The 12,579-nt window shown below is 43.7% G+C and overlaps 1 protein-coding gene across 15 annotated transcripts in view; it reads right to left on the reverse strand.

Moving 5' to 3' along the window:
• Nucleotides 1-12,579, reverse strand: part of LOC144295815 (phospholipid-transporting ATPase IB) — a 570,630-nt gene that overhangs the window by 514,377 nt on the left and 43,674 nt on the right. The window lies entirely within an intron of this gene.

Here is a 12,579-nt window from a genome sequence, read left to right on the forward strand (position 1 = left end):
CAAAAGAGTCAGGAGACAGGTTACATGTATATGCATACATCATATGTGTAATTTATATGTTATAAATGTGTATATAAATAAATATATATATGTATTACATGTGTATTACATATACAATGAATGCCTATTTGTAAAATACATTTTAGGAGAGAATATACACTTACACAAGGAGACACACTACCAACTATTCCATTCCTGTTAAACATGCTCCAGTCTATACCATAACCTTCTGTCTTATTCATCTCTCAGAACATCCCAAACAATCCTCATGTCTAACCACCATTCCTCAATCCACTATAGTGGCTTCCGGCTACCACCTTTCTTGAATCACTCTTCTAAGGTCAAGGGCAGCCCCTTACCTACCAAATCCAGCTGTCCACATGCTCGTTCCCACAAACCCCTCTGCAGCATTCAGTCTTATAAAGCACTCCCTGCCCCCTACCCCATGTGGCAACAATCCCTGTTTGGGCTTCTAGGAATCTATGTGCTCAACTATCCTTAAAAGTCCCGCCCCAATGATCCTCCACATGTGAGGTTCCACACAGCTCCCTCCCGTGCTGCAGATTCACCTGAGGTTATGGCCTCCTTTTCCAAGCTGGTCTAGGTGCCAGACCACTCCCGCGGACATGAGCCCACATTTCCAGCTGCTGATCAGACGTCTCTACCTAGAGGTCCCACATACTTCTCCAACTCTCTAAAACCAACTCTAAAACCTCATTAAATGTGTTGTTTATCCAAGCTCTCAAACCGCACACATCAGAACCATCACTGATTTCCTGCCTGGGAGGCGACTCAATGGTTTTATCTCCAAGCCCTGTTCCTCCTCACAGACCTTGAGGTCATTCATCCCCAGGGTCTCATCCTCCCAGTCTGGGCCATCACACACCTGCTGAGTCCTGCTCAGACCGCATCCCTGGTCACAAACACCTGACCCTTCACTCCAGGCTTGTGATCGAACCTCCCACCTACCTGGGTCCTCCTGGGCTACAGGAGGAACCTGAACACTGGTGTGAAACACATAAGGCAAAGTGACGTCTCCTGCCTCGGCTGCCATTCCACCTGGGACGTAAGCAGTGAGTGAATCCTGAAGGCACCAAGTTCCTACATGACCCCAGCTTTTCACACAACATCTGGCAGTTTGTTACGTTTACCAATTTCTTCAATAATTAATACACTTAAAATGGAAACACTCAAGGGGTACAAATGGCTGCAGCATAGAGAATAGCCCAACCATTCAACCATCTGGTTTTCCTCCTTGCCAACAACAACCAAGTTTGGAGGAATCCTTCCAAAGAATGAACACGCTTGATGTCTTCTCTAGATTCTAACTGCCTACTTCCGCTGGAACCTAAACAAATTAAAAATAGAAATACTATATGACCCAGTATTTCTACTTCTGGACATTTACCCAAAGAAAATGAAAATGCTAATTCGAAAAGAAATATGCACCCCCATGTTTACTGCAGCATTATTTACAAGAGCTAAGACAAGGAAGTAACCCAAGTATTCACTGATGGATACATGGATAAAGATGATGTCACATGCGCATGCACACACACACACACAAACACACACGATTATGTAGCCACGAAAAAGAATGAAATCTTCTCATTCATGACAACATGGGTGGACCTAGAACATTATTATGCTAAGTAAAATAAGTCACAGAAAAAAAAATACCATGGAATTTTGCGTATATGTGCAAACAAACTAGACTCAAATACAGAGAACAAACTGGTGGTTGCCAGTACCATTTCAAATGTCCCATACTGCATCAAACACTTGCCTTCCAAGGAAATCTGAAGAGTAAATTCTCACTAATATCTCCAATAAGAAGGACGACCTTTGGGGGTCAGGGAAGCAACAAGCAAAAAAGAGTCAAGTTATATCCTCTACACACACCCCAAATTTAAGACATACAGGAGATTTCTTAGTAAAAGATTAAAAACAACAAGAGATCCATTTTATTCAGGTTCAGTAATAAAGCTCAAAAAGGGAGACACCTGGGTGGCTCAGTCAGTTAAGCATCTGCCTTTGGCTCACGTCATGATCTCAGGGTCCTGGGATTGCGCCCTGCATTGGGCTCCCCAGCCAACAGGGGCTCGACTGCACTCTTCTCTCTGCTCATGCTCTCTCTCTCTCTCTCTCTCTGTCTCTCTCTGTCTCTCTTTCAAATAAAAAAATAAAATCTTTAAAAAGAAAAATAATGCTCAAATAGGGTGGGGCTGGGGGTACAATAACAAAACACTATTAACTTTGACTTCGGTCCTAGGAGTCTGTCCAGCTTCTCACCCTCTATTAAACCACATCTCAATAGATCTCAGCAGGAAAGCACTCTGTGTGTCCTCCACAGACTTTTTTTTTTTTTTTCTTTTTGGAAGTTTCTAGCTTTAAAGCAGAAAGATCATCTTGGGCAAGAATGTAAGGAAAAGCAAATGGGAAAAATGTATATTCAAAATACAGCAGTAATGGTACACATACATGAATGTGCTAATGGTAGCGGAAGCAAAGAGAAGCCCATTTGCAGAGACTTTCACAGAGCATGTGCTTCAGGGCGTATGCTTTAGTCAGGCCCTTAATTTAAGAGATGGGTTGCATTTGAAACTATCAAAAACCATCCATAGCTAGAAAACAAGCTACAGGGCAACGATCATCACTGAAATGCACAAGGTCTACAAGTAAAAAACTCAGGATGCATTTTTAAATACATAAGCCACTCAACAAAATGACTTGGTTTAAGTGAACTTGTTTCCCAAAAAGAGCTTTCACTGAGTATTTTACAATTAAGTTTCAAAGAAATCCTGTAAGCTCTTTAATCTGCTTTGCTATACACTTTACATTAAGAGAAGTAGCAGTTAAACCTAAGTGTGTGCATACGACTGGAACATTCTGCCCAGAAGTTCCTGCGGGGACCCAGCAGTGTACAGGGGACAGAAGAAGGTCACCACCAATCAAGTCACTCCTAAATCGGAACATCGCTAAAATCAAACACCACCTTGTTTGATGATGTGGTTATAGAGACCGTAAGATTCAAACTGCTTTTAGAACCACTGGCTTCAAGGACACCTGGGTGGCACAGTGGTTGAGCGTCTGCCTTTGGCTCAGGTCATGATCCTGGGGTCCTGGGATCAAGTCCTGCATCAGGCTCCCCAAAGGGAGCCTGCTTCTCTCTCTGCCTATGTCTCTGTATCTCTCATCAATAAATAACATCTTTTAAAAAAATAAAAAACCATCAACTATAGAAGAAATACCACAAATATAGGAAGAGGGAATGGCAGGTGAGGCTAGTGACCAAAGACAGAATCACATAGTCAACACATATTATTACAAGATAAAAATTACTTCTAGGAGAACAGATTTGCTGGGCCTCTCAGAAGAAGCCTCTTCTCCCAGGCCTGGGACAGGTGACCCCCAACGCCTTCCTGCTGCATTTCCCACCCCTCCCCACTCCTGAGCTTTCCCAAGTGCCACAGGACAAAGCACCTTTCTGAGGCCCCATGTGATGACAATGTCCTGCCGTTAGGGGGGCCCTGCCCATGGCCCTACTGTTTCCCACCTGAGAAGTCTTCACACTCTCCTGACACCCCTGTCCATGCTTCCCCTCCTGCCAACTTCACTCACACCTCTGTCCCCATCTGGAGGGCCAATGAGCATGGACTTCCGCACTCTGGTTCTGGGAGAGGGGAGTGCCTTGGGTGGGCTGAGCTTTGTTTTTAGGGCTTTTTCTATGGTGTTTCAAAAATACTAAGCCCTTTTTTTTAACATGAATCAGGTCAGGTTCTACATATTTGCAACTGAATTTATCCTTGATATCTTCACTTATTTGTATGTCTAGTCTATTTTTAAAAAATATTTTATTTTTATTTATTTGAGAAAGGGAGAGAACAAGCAGTAAAGGGGCAGAGGAAGAGTAAGAAGCAGACTCCCCGCTGAGCAGGGAGCCCGACTTGGGGCTCCATCCCAGGACCCTGAGATCATGACCTTAGCTGAAGGCAGACACTTCAGTGACTGAGCCACCTAGTGATCCTGTCTTGTCTATTTTTTAATGGCGTTTTTATATATGCCATGGTATGTGTGGGCCAAGATAACTAAATGATCCCTCCCCCATTGATAAACTCAGTCAGTTAAGCATCTGCCTTTGGCTCAGCTAGTGATCCCAGGGTCCTGGGATTGAGTCTCATGTTGAGCTCCCTATCCAGCGGGGAGTCTCCTTCTCCTTTTACCTCTGCCCCTGCTTTAGGGACAACTCTCTAGGTGGAGTGTATAGCCGACCACACATATGCACTCTCAAACCTCGGCTCTGCCCTCACGTGAGGCATGAAAAACAAGTCAATGCTTTTCAAATAAGCATCTCAGTCTACAGAGCAAATGCTTTTGCCAAAATATGCAGATAAACAGTACACACCTTCAAAGAGCCTTTGTAGGTATTTCTTAAGTCCTTAAGGAATTCTTTATATTGTTCTTGATTCTCAGAAGTATTTTGTCTCTTTAATACTATAGAATTAAGGAATAAGCCAGAAAATGAACAGTTACACTTTCCTAAGAACCAGAAAGCAAAGTTTGAGCCCTACACCTGCAGGCCTGTTTCAATAACTTGCCAATAATTGCTCATTATCACCATTTTACGACTGGTAGGAATGTGTATGGGGACGTCACAAGAGGACTGCCACTGCGCCTAGCTGGGGCCCTGCCCATGCTGACCCTCTTCCAGCCAGTTAATTCTAAAGTGGCTCTTCACAAATGGCTCTAAACACAAAGCAAAAATAAACAAATTACACAAAGAAAGAGACTGGGCCTGAAAGGAAGAGTCCCATTCAGCTCTCCGCCACCCTGAAGATGAAATTCTGAGATGTTCTCGAAGCTTTGGTTGAAAGGCTGTTCCTGTGGCTGGGTTTTCCAGAGGCTCTTTAATAAAAAAGCTGAGGGTTGCCTGGGTGACTCAGTCGGTTAAGCATCTGCCTTTGGCTCAGCTAGTGATCCCAGGGTCCTGGGATTGAGTCCCATGTTGGGCTCCCTACCCAGCGGGGAGTCTGCTTCTCCTTTTCCCTCTGCCCCTGCTCTCTCACTCACTCATGTGCTCTCTCGCTCACTTGCTCTCTCAAATATTTATCAAATAAATAAAATCTTTTTTTAAAAAAAAGCTGAGACCTCGGAGATGACGTGATTCACTCAGTCGATGCACCTGCGCACATGCCCGCACGCACTGGCGCACTTGTCCATGAGTAATCTACGATAGTCCTTTCTAGAAATGGCATTTATCATTTACTGACACTGGTTCACAGCACTGGATCCTGCTTTACTTTTGTACTATTTCCTACCTGTTAAGCTTATGTTTCCAGTTAAATATAATAAATGTAAGTTTCGTAAAGCATGGGATCATGTGTTAATAGTTCTGTAGAGGTCTGCACGGGATCAGTGTTTGTACTAAATACACTGTAGCTGGTGGGGAAAAAACCAAACTTACCAACAGTTCCCGTTACTCTTCCCTATTTGAATCCCAGCACTTCCTCTATTATTGCAAACTCAGGGAGCCTAGTGAGAGAGCACCCAGGGTGTTGGTTAAATTTTCTGGTAGTTTTGTGATTTGGATGATGTCAGGTTCACACCTCTTCTTTAGCCCCCACCCCTTGGTGGTTGAGGAGGATAAAGTCAGTGGATCCAGAACAGGCAGCAGAATTGGCAGCAAACTCACCTTTGGAGAGCACCTGCTAAGTGCCAGGTACTTTCCACGTCCTTTCATTTAAACTCTCTGAGATCCTAGGAGGAAAGACTTATTATCTCTTGAAAGAGGAGACATCTAGGGCTCAGAGAAGTGCAGCAACCTGTCAGTCCTACAAGCAAGGAGAGCTAGAAGGGTCTGACTCTAGACCTTTGCTCTGTCTGCTCTCAGTAGTGAAGGACCAAAACCAACAGCAAGGACTGAGGAATAACCCACAAAATCATGAGCAGAAGAACAGTCACGCTGCATATTATCACATGTAGAATGTTCCAGCATGTGTTACATGAGCCGATCCTCAAACATTGTACAACATGCACATCGCATTTCCCCACATTTTAGATTAAGGTATCTAAAGTTAAGTGATTGGTCCAAAGCCCCCAAGGGGTGTAAGTAATTCAGTAGGACTAGACTTTGGGTCTCTAGGGCCAGGCCATGAGTCATTGCTTTGATTGATCAGAATTGATGGGGACCTAAAGCGTTAAAGCAGTCCTGTATCTCAACAAGGTAGCGGAGAGCTTTTCCAACACACACACACACACACACACACACACACGCATGCACAAACGCTCACATACGCAGCCCTATAGGTGATTCTGATACAGCCATCTCCCACTTGCATTCTCCTCCTCCCCCTCCCTGCCAAGTCAGCTACCTCAAGGACCCCTCCTTCCGTTAGCTGACTTGCTCCTGTTTTAACACAAGGGCTTAGGTGAGGAATCTGAGAGCAGCCCAATTTAGCTGAAATTCTCTTCTGCAAATTGACTGTTCAACATAAGCAAATAAAGCCAAAGTAGGCACCATTTGTGCTTCGACAGAAAACTATGAACTGTTGAGCTCATGTCCTTCAAGGTTATTTGATTTTCCCTTTTCATTGTCTTTGAGTTCTGTAAATTGTAGATAACTGAAGGCAATTCAAGGTAATTCTTGTCTGCAGGCACGAAAATGCTGCCAGGAGGCAGGGAGTTCAGCAGGCCGTTCCCTGCTCCCCACTTCTGCAGAAAATCCTCCTTTTGCCTCTATGCAAAACGTATCCCTCCCTACATACATTTCTATATTCCCGATCTATAAATGTGTCTTTGTTGGATTAGGCTTTGAATGGACTGTAATGTCTTCCCTGTTCCCTCTTTAACACTATCTGCATGAGAGTCATGATTTCATTTAAAAGCAAACAAAAATCCTTTAATACAGCAAAGTAATAGGTGAGGAGGCAGGCAGAGCAGCCTTGTCCCCAGGAGAGGAGAGCTCCCAAGTGGAGGGCTGGCAGCTGGAAGGCAACAGCCCTGATCATTAACTGCTATAGAGCTGCCATTCCTGCAGAGGCTTTTAAAAGACTGCTGACCCCTCTGCAACACAGAGCTTCCCCTGGTTCTATGCAAATGTGAGATATATTGGGATCTCTTTATACAGTTCCCCTTCTTCCACATTTGAGGGTCTGTCTCCATATGCCACCAGCAGGGAGATACTGGTGGCTTCCTACACCAGGCCATCAGAGGAAAAAGAGGGTTAGAAATAGCTGTTCATTAACCAGGGAAATGACAGCTTATTAGGAGTGTGGGTGGCATGAAAGGTGTGTGCAGTAAAAATCTGAAAGCACTGGGAGGGCAGGAGGAGGGAGTCCTGGGAGCACGGTGCACAGAGCACCAGCTAATTTTACTTTCAGGTAGATAACTGAGTCCACTGGAAAACCAAGTTTCCCGCTGTATCAGTGGGTAGGCTGCCACCTGGTTACCTATGCTGGCAAGCTTTCATTCTATTTTTGCTGGTTACTCTGGACAGTTGTGTTGTCCACAGACTGAGCCAACGAACATCCGATGACCATCTACACTGTGTGAGCACTGTTACTGTGTCGGCGCAGCAGGCAGTGCCCCTCCAAGTGCAGTCAGAAGATCCCCGATCAGAAATGCTGCCATCCCTTGTGAGAAATGAAGATTCTTGGGATCAGTGAGTCAGAAAACTCCACTTTGGATAAACTTACTTGTACACACTCAAGTCTGAGAATCACTGAAACAGAATACTTATACACTAACTAGCTTAAGCTAAGGAATCATTGTGCCTAAGGAATCGTGGATTTGAAACCTCAGAAACTTCCCAGACGAAATCTGAAACTGGCCCCCATACAAGAAAGGCAAAGAGACACAGGAGGAGGAGGCAGACCTTGCAGATTGGGAGGCAGCAGGCCTCGTGAGCAAGAGAACCTACACACAAAGCTTGTTAGGACAAATAGATCCCTGCACCTGCCCAACAAATCTTCAGATTATGTAGAGGCCTCAATGCAGTCCCATCGGTGTACAGTGCAAATGTTCTCAACATCATGTCACTATCTCAAGGCGAGGTCCTTGGGGCACCTTCTGGGAGCAGGGAAGGCAAGTGGCAGCCATATTCCAAGGACAGGGGAGGAGGAGTGAGGAGCCCCTGAGTGCCCAGGCCCAGCTCACTGGTCCACCAGTGGTCGTGTCCTCCTGATGCCCCTTTTGCAACAATCATCAAATCTGGATTGCTGGAAGGGTCTTTCATCCCATCTGTACCACGGAGCTATACTACCTGCCTCACAGGACTATTACAATAATCAAACGGGTAATATATGTGAAGGTGCTCTGTATGCTGTGAAAGCAAAGATTATTACTCCACTTCCTTCAATTCGTTCTGAAACAAGTAGAATATCAGTCAATGAGTAAGTGAATTAATCAGCACAAAATTCTCCAGTATCTGAGAAGATGGTAGAAGATAGAATATTTGTTGATAAATGAATTCACTTACAGAATTCACTTACCATCTCATAGAAGAAGAAACTGAGTGCCAAAGTATCAAAGTAACTTGGCCGAGACCACAGAGTTAGACCATGACAAAATCCTGCATAGGCCAAAAAGACAGGATACAGAGGCCATGCATCTGGAGAAATGGAAGAAAAGAGAGTAAAATAAAGTAAAGGTTACTGTGTATTTAGGACACAGCTTCATAGAAGGTGAAGACTCCGTTATACCAACAGGCTAAATAAAGATGGAACAAAATGTTTGCTTCAACCTACACTGGGAAAAACTGGATCATACCTGCCTTTAGAAACAGCTGCAAATTTATGGAAAACTGGGGACAAAAGGTCCCAAGGGATAAAGGCATGCTTTCAGACAACGAGAAATAAACTGGATATCCTAACACTTCATAATTAAAGTACCGATTAATGTTATCACTTAATCTGGAATCTAGTTCCCACACTGCCCCCCAAGGTGGTCTACATTCTAAGCCACAAGGCAATCCCAAGCAGCAAAGATGTACAAGACCTCACATCACATTTCTGGGACACAGTCTGTGAGTACACACCATGAGTGTGCCTACTGTTTCATTCAAATGACTTTAATTCACATATGCCTCAATATTTATAACCTGAAAATCATAAAGAAAAACTAAAAGAAACCATTCAGAGATTAAATATTAAATAATATTAATAAAGTTGGTCATTCTGGAAGAACTATTGACAATTTATGCTTCTCCCTGGCAGTTTATGAAGTCTTGTGATATATCAAATGAAATAAATAATGACAGTAATGGTCTACAGCTAATGCTTCCAGAGGGGTTTCTAATCTCTTCATCTTGAGAGGAGTCCGGAAGAGTGATACAGACTCTAAAATTTCTGTAAAGGAGGTAAACACATAGACATGAAAGCTGCCCAGAATCAATGCACACTGTCTAGGCTTGCTGTTGATAGATGCTGGAACACAAGAGAATACCCACAAGGCTCTCACCTTCTAACTCATGCCAGAACTTCCAAGAGACTTTCATATAAAATCTAGAGATAAACTTATATAAAATAAATGGGGGTAGGGTGGGATGCAACAGCAGCACAAATAAACCCAATGACAGTGAGGGAAAAAAAACAAAAAACAGTATTTTCCCATTTGCATGTTGCCAGTGCCCTTTCAGTCCTAACCCACAGGAAAGCTCTTGGCTTTAGTAGGACAAGAGCTGATAACTGTCATATAGTTCTCAGATGGTCCCAATTATTCATTTAACAAATATTTGTATTCTGCAAAAAACAAAAAACAAAACAAAACAAAAAAAAACAAACTCAATGAACAAAACCCAAACCCTATCTCATAGATCCTGCAATGCATTTGGGGGTGGGGGTGTAAATAACAAACACATACATATATAATATAGGCAATAAAGCAAAATAAAAGGTAAGGGCAGAGACAGTGACCAAGGAGTTCAAGTTCAAATGTAGGAAATGAGAAGTCCAGTGAGAAAAGCACACCCACAATGAAGAAAAGAGCAAGTGCAAAGGCCCAAGACAAGGACTTGTTTCCTGCATTTGAAAAACAGCAGCAAACGCAGTACATCTGGAGTGCAGGTCAAGACGGGGAGATTGGTAAGAGCAGGCCTAGGGTCTGGTCATGAGGACCCCTCCCCTGGTACATTTTACTCTATATTCTAAGTAGGACTAGAAAACACCTTCCTATTCGAGCAGGAACATGATATGATCTTATTTTTTTTAAGATTTTATTTATTATTCATGAGAGACACAGAGAGAGAGGCAGAGACACAGGCAGAGGGAGAAGCTCCCATGGGGAGCCTGATGCAGGACTCGATTCCAGGACTGAGATCATGACCTGAGCTGAAGGCAGATGCTCAATCACTGAGCCACCCAGGCATCCCAGAACGTGGTATGATCTGATTCGATCATAGAAGGATGTCGGTCAGAGGATACGTGGCTGGGAAAGGGAGCGAGTCAGGAGACCAGTGCAGACTCCACTTGAATGATGCTGCCTTGGACAGAACCTTATCCTTAGTCGTAGAGGTGGTGAGAAGTGGCTCTATTTGGGACAATATTTCTAAAGTAGAAACCACAGGACTTGAGGATGGGTTTGATGGGGGTGTGAGAGAGAGCAGTCAAAGAATGCTCCAAGGATTTGTGCCCCATAACTGGATAAATGGTGGTGCCATTTGTCAGGAAGGAGAGCACATGCAGAAGTGGGAAGCACTCCATTTAATATATACACAAGACTTCCAATGAGTTCATCATGTTCACGGGTAAACGTGACCATGAATAACATCCTGTGGTATAAGATCTATGATGGTGGAAATGTGAATCTACTGAAAAAGCTTATAAACTGTTACAGCTGCTATATTCTGTTTGCTTAGAGCATCAGCTTTAACAGCAGCTGTCCATCTTGAGCATCTCCTTGATGTGCAGAAGCACCACACTCTTTTGTTTCTTCCCTGGCAAATTTCAAGTAGGTGCACTCTCCCGGTTAATTATTTATGCAGTACCTGCTTGCCACGACCCTGTGCCGCCAAGAGCTGATGAGATGGGAGAACAGCTGGGTAGTGGCGAGGGCACAAAAGGAGGGAACAGACAAAAGGAACGAAGGGCAGCGCTCAGAACAAAAGGTACATTAGGTAATTAGCCACAAACCAGGCAATGAAATTCCGCACCATGTATGGTTCTGGGGCACGGAATTAATATTACAACTAGGGTTATTAATATGTAGGAAGCCTTAGTTACCTAGATGGAAGCACTCGATTTATGGAAAAGAGGCATACATAAGATGATCCAGGGACTGGCAAGGACATTTCACATTATGTCCTTGGCCAAAGACCAGGCAGCTTCATCTCCTAAAACTTATTCTATTTAGCTCTAAAGTTTAATACAATTGATACTTCTGTTTAGAGACACAGTCCTTGTGATAAAAATCATAGAGTCAAGAGTCTCAGGTGCCAGTCGAGGTCTGGTTTGGTCTTTATGGGTCTCCGTTTCCCACTCTGAAACTGAAAGTCAGGCCCAGTGATCACCAAGGCTCCTCTGGTTCTAACCATCCACGGTTCCACTGGCTGCTGTGATCACCCCACATAGACAGCCCTGAACTCATCCTCTTGCTCACATCACTGTGTCAACAAGGAAGAGCCACCCGCTTTTAAAAAGATTTTTGATCAACTTGTGGGAAAATGATAAACTTCATCAGTGATCAAGGAAATACCAATTAAAATACACAGATATTGAGGAATAAAAACAGAGCATCCTTCAGGGACATGAAGAGACTTTATTCTGAAATGGTGACGAGTTCTTTGGTTAGTGAAGGACAAGGAAGACATTCCTAGGTGAGAAGTTTTTTAATCCAATCCTATCAGCCTCCATACCACTGCTGATTCTGGGCCAGTCACAGAACACTTCTGGGCTCCATTTCCTCAATTAAAAAAAAAAAAAAAAAAAAAGAGTGAGTTGAACTCCATGCAAGTTTAGCTTAAATCAGAATCAGAAATAGTAACCAGGCTCACTTAATTTTGAACTGAGATTATCACATTACCAAATCAGTTTGTAAATCTTTTGAAAAATAAATCTGACTACAGGTGTAGAAGATATTCTCACAAGAACTATGTGATTGATGTACTCAAGTACTTCACATTAAATCAAGCATAAAGTTAGATTTTGTCTTCGCTTACTGAATGAACAAATAGATCCGTCTGACATTCTGAGGGTATACCCACGTTATGTCCTGCCCTAGCACTATGGGGGTCCAAGAGAGGACAGGCTGGTGGGTGACCGGTCAGCTCTGCTGGTCCCCTGGGGGTCTAGAGGCCTCATTCTCCAGACCTCTGGCTCCTTCTTGCTGGTATAACTAGATACACGACACCTGAAGTGGACCATCTCTGTCTTTTGCTCAAGTCCCAAGGCCTCAAGAAGCCATGGAGGCTGCTCTCACCTGGCCAGTAGTGAATATGCACAGTAAGAAGTTTGGGTCTTTGCTTCCCTTAAGTGGATTACTTTGGCACCTAATACATGTTGAGCACAGCCTGCGGCTGTGGAAGGCAGATGGTCTCTAAACAATCAAATCATGTCTCCATGGGAAATAAAGACATTGCTTGATAGA

This window comes from Canis aureus, chromosome 24 (genome assembly GCF_053574225.1).
Source record: "Canis aureus isolate CA01 chromosome 24, VMU_Caureus_v.1.0, whole genome shotgun sequence".
In the NCBI taxonomy this organism is placed as follows: Eukaryota; Metazoa; Chordata; class Mammalia; order Carnivora; family Canidae; genus Canis; species Canis aureus.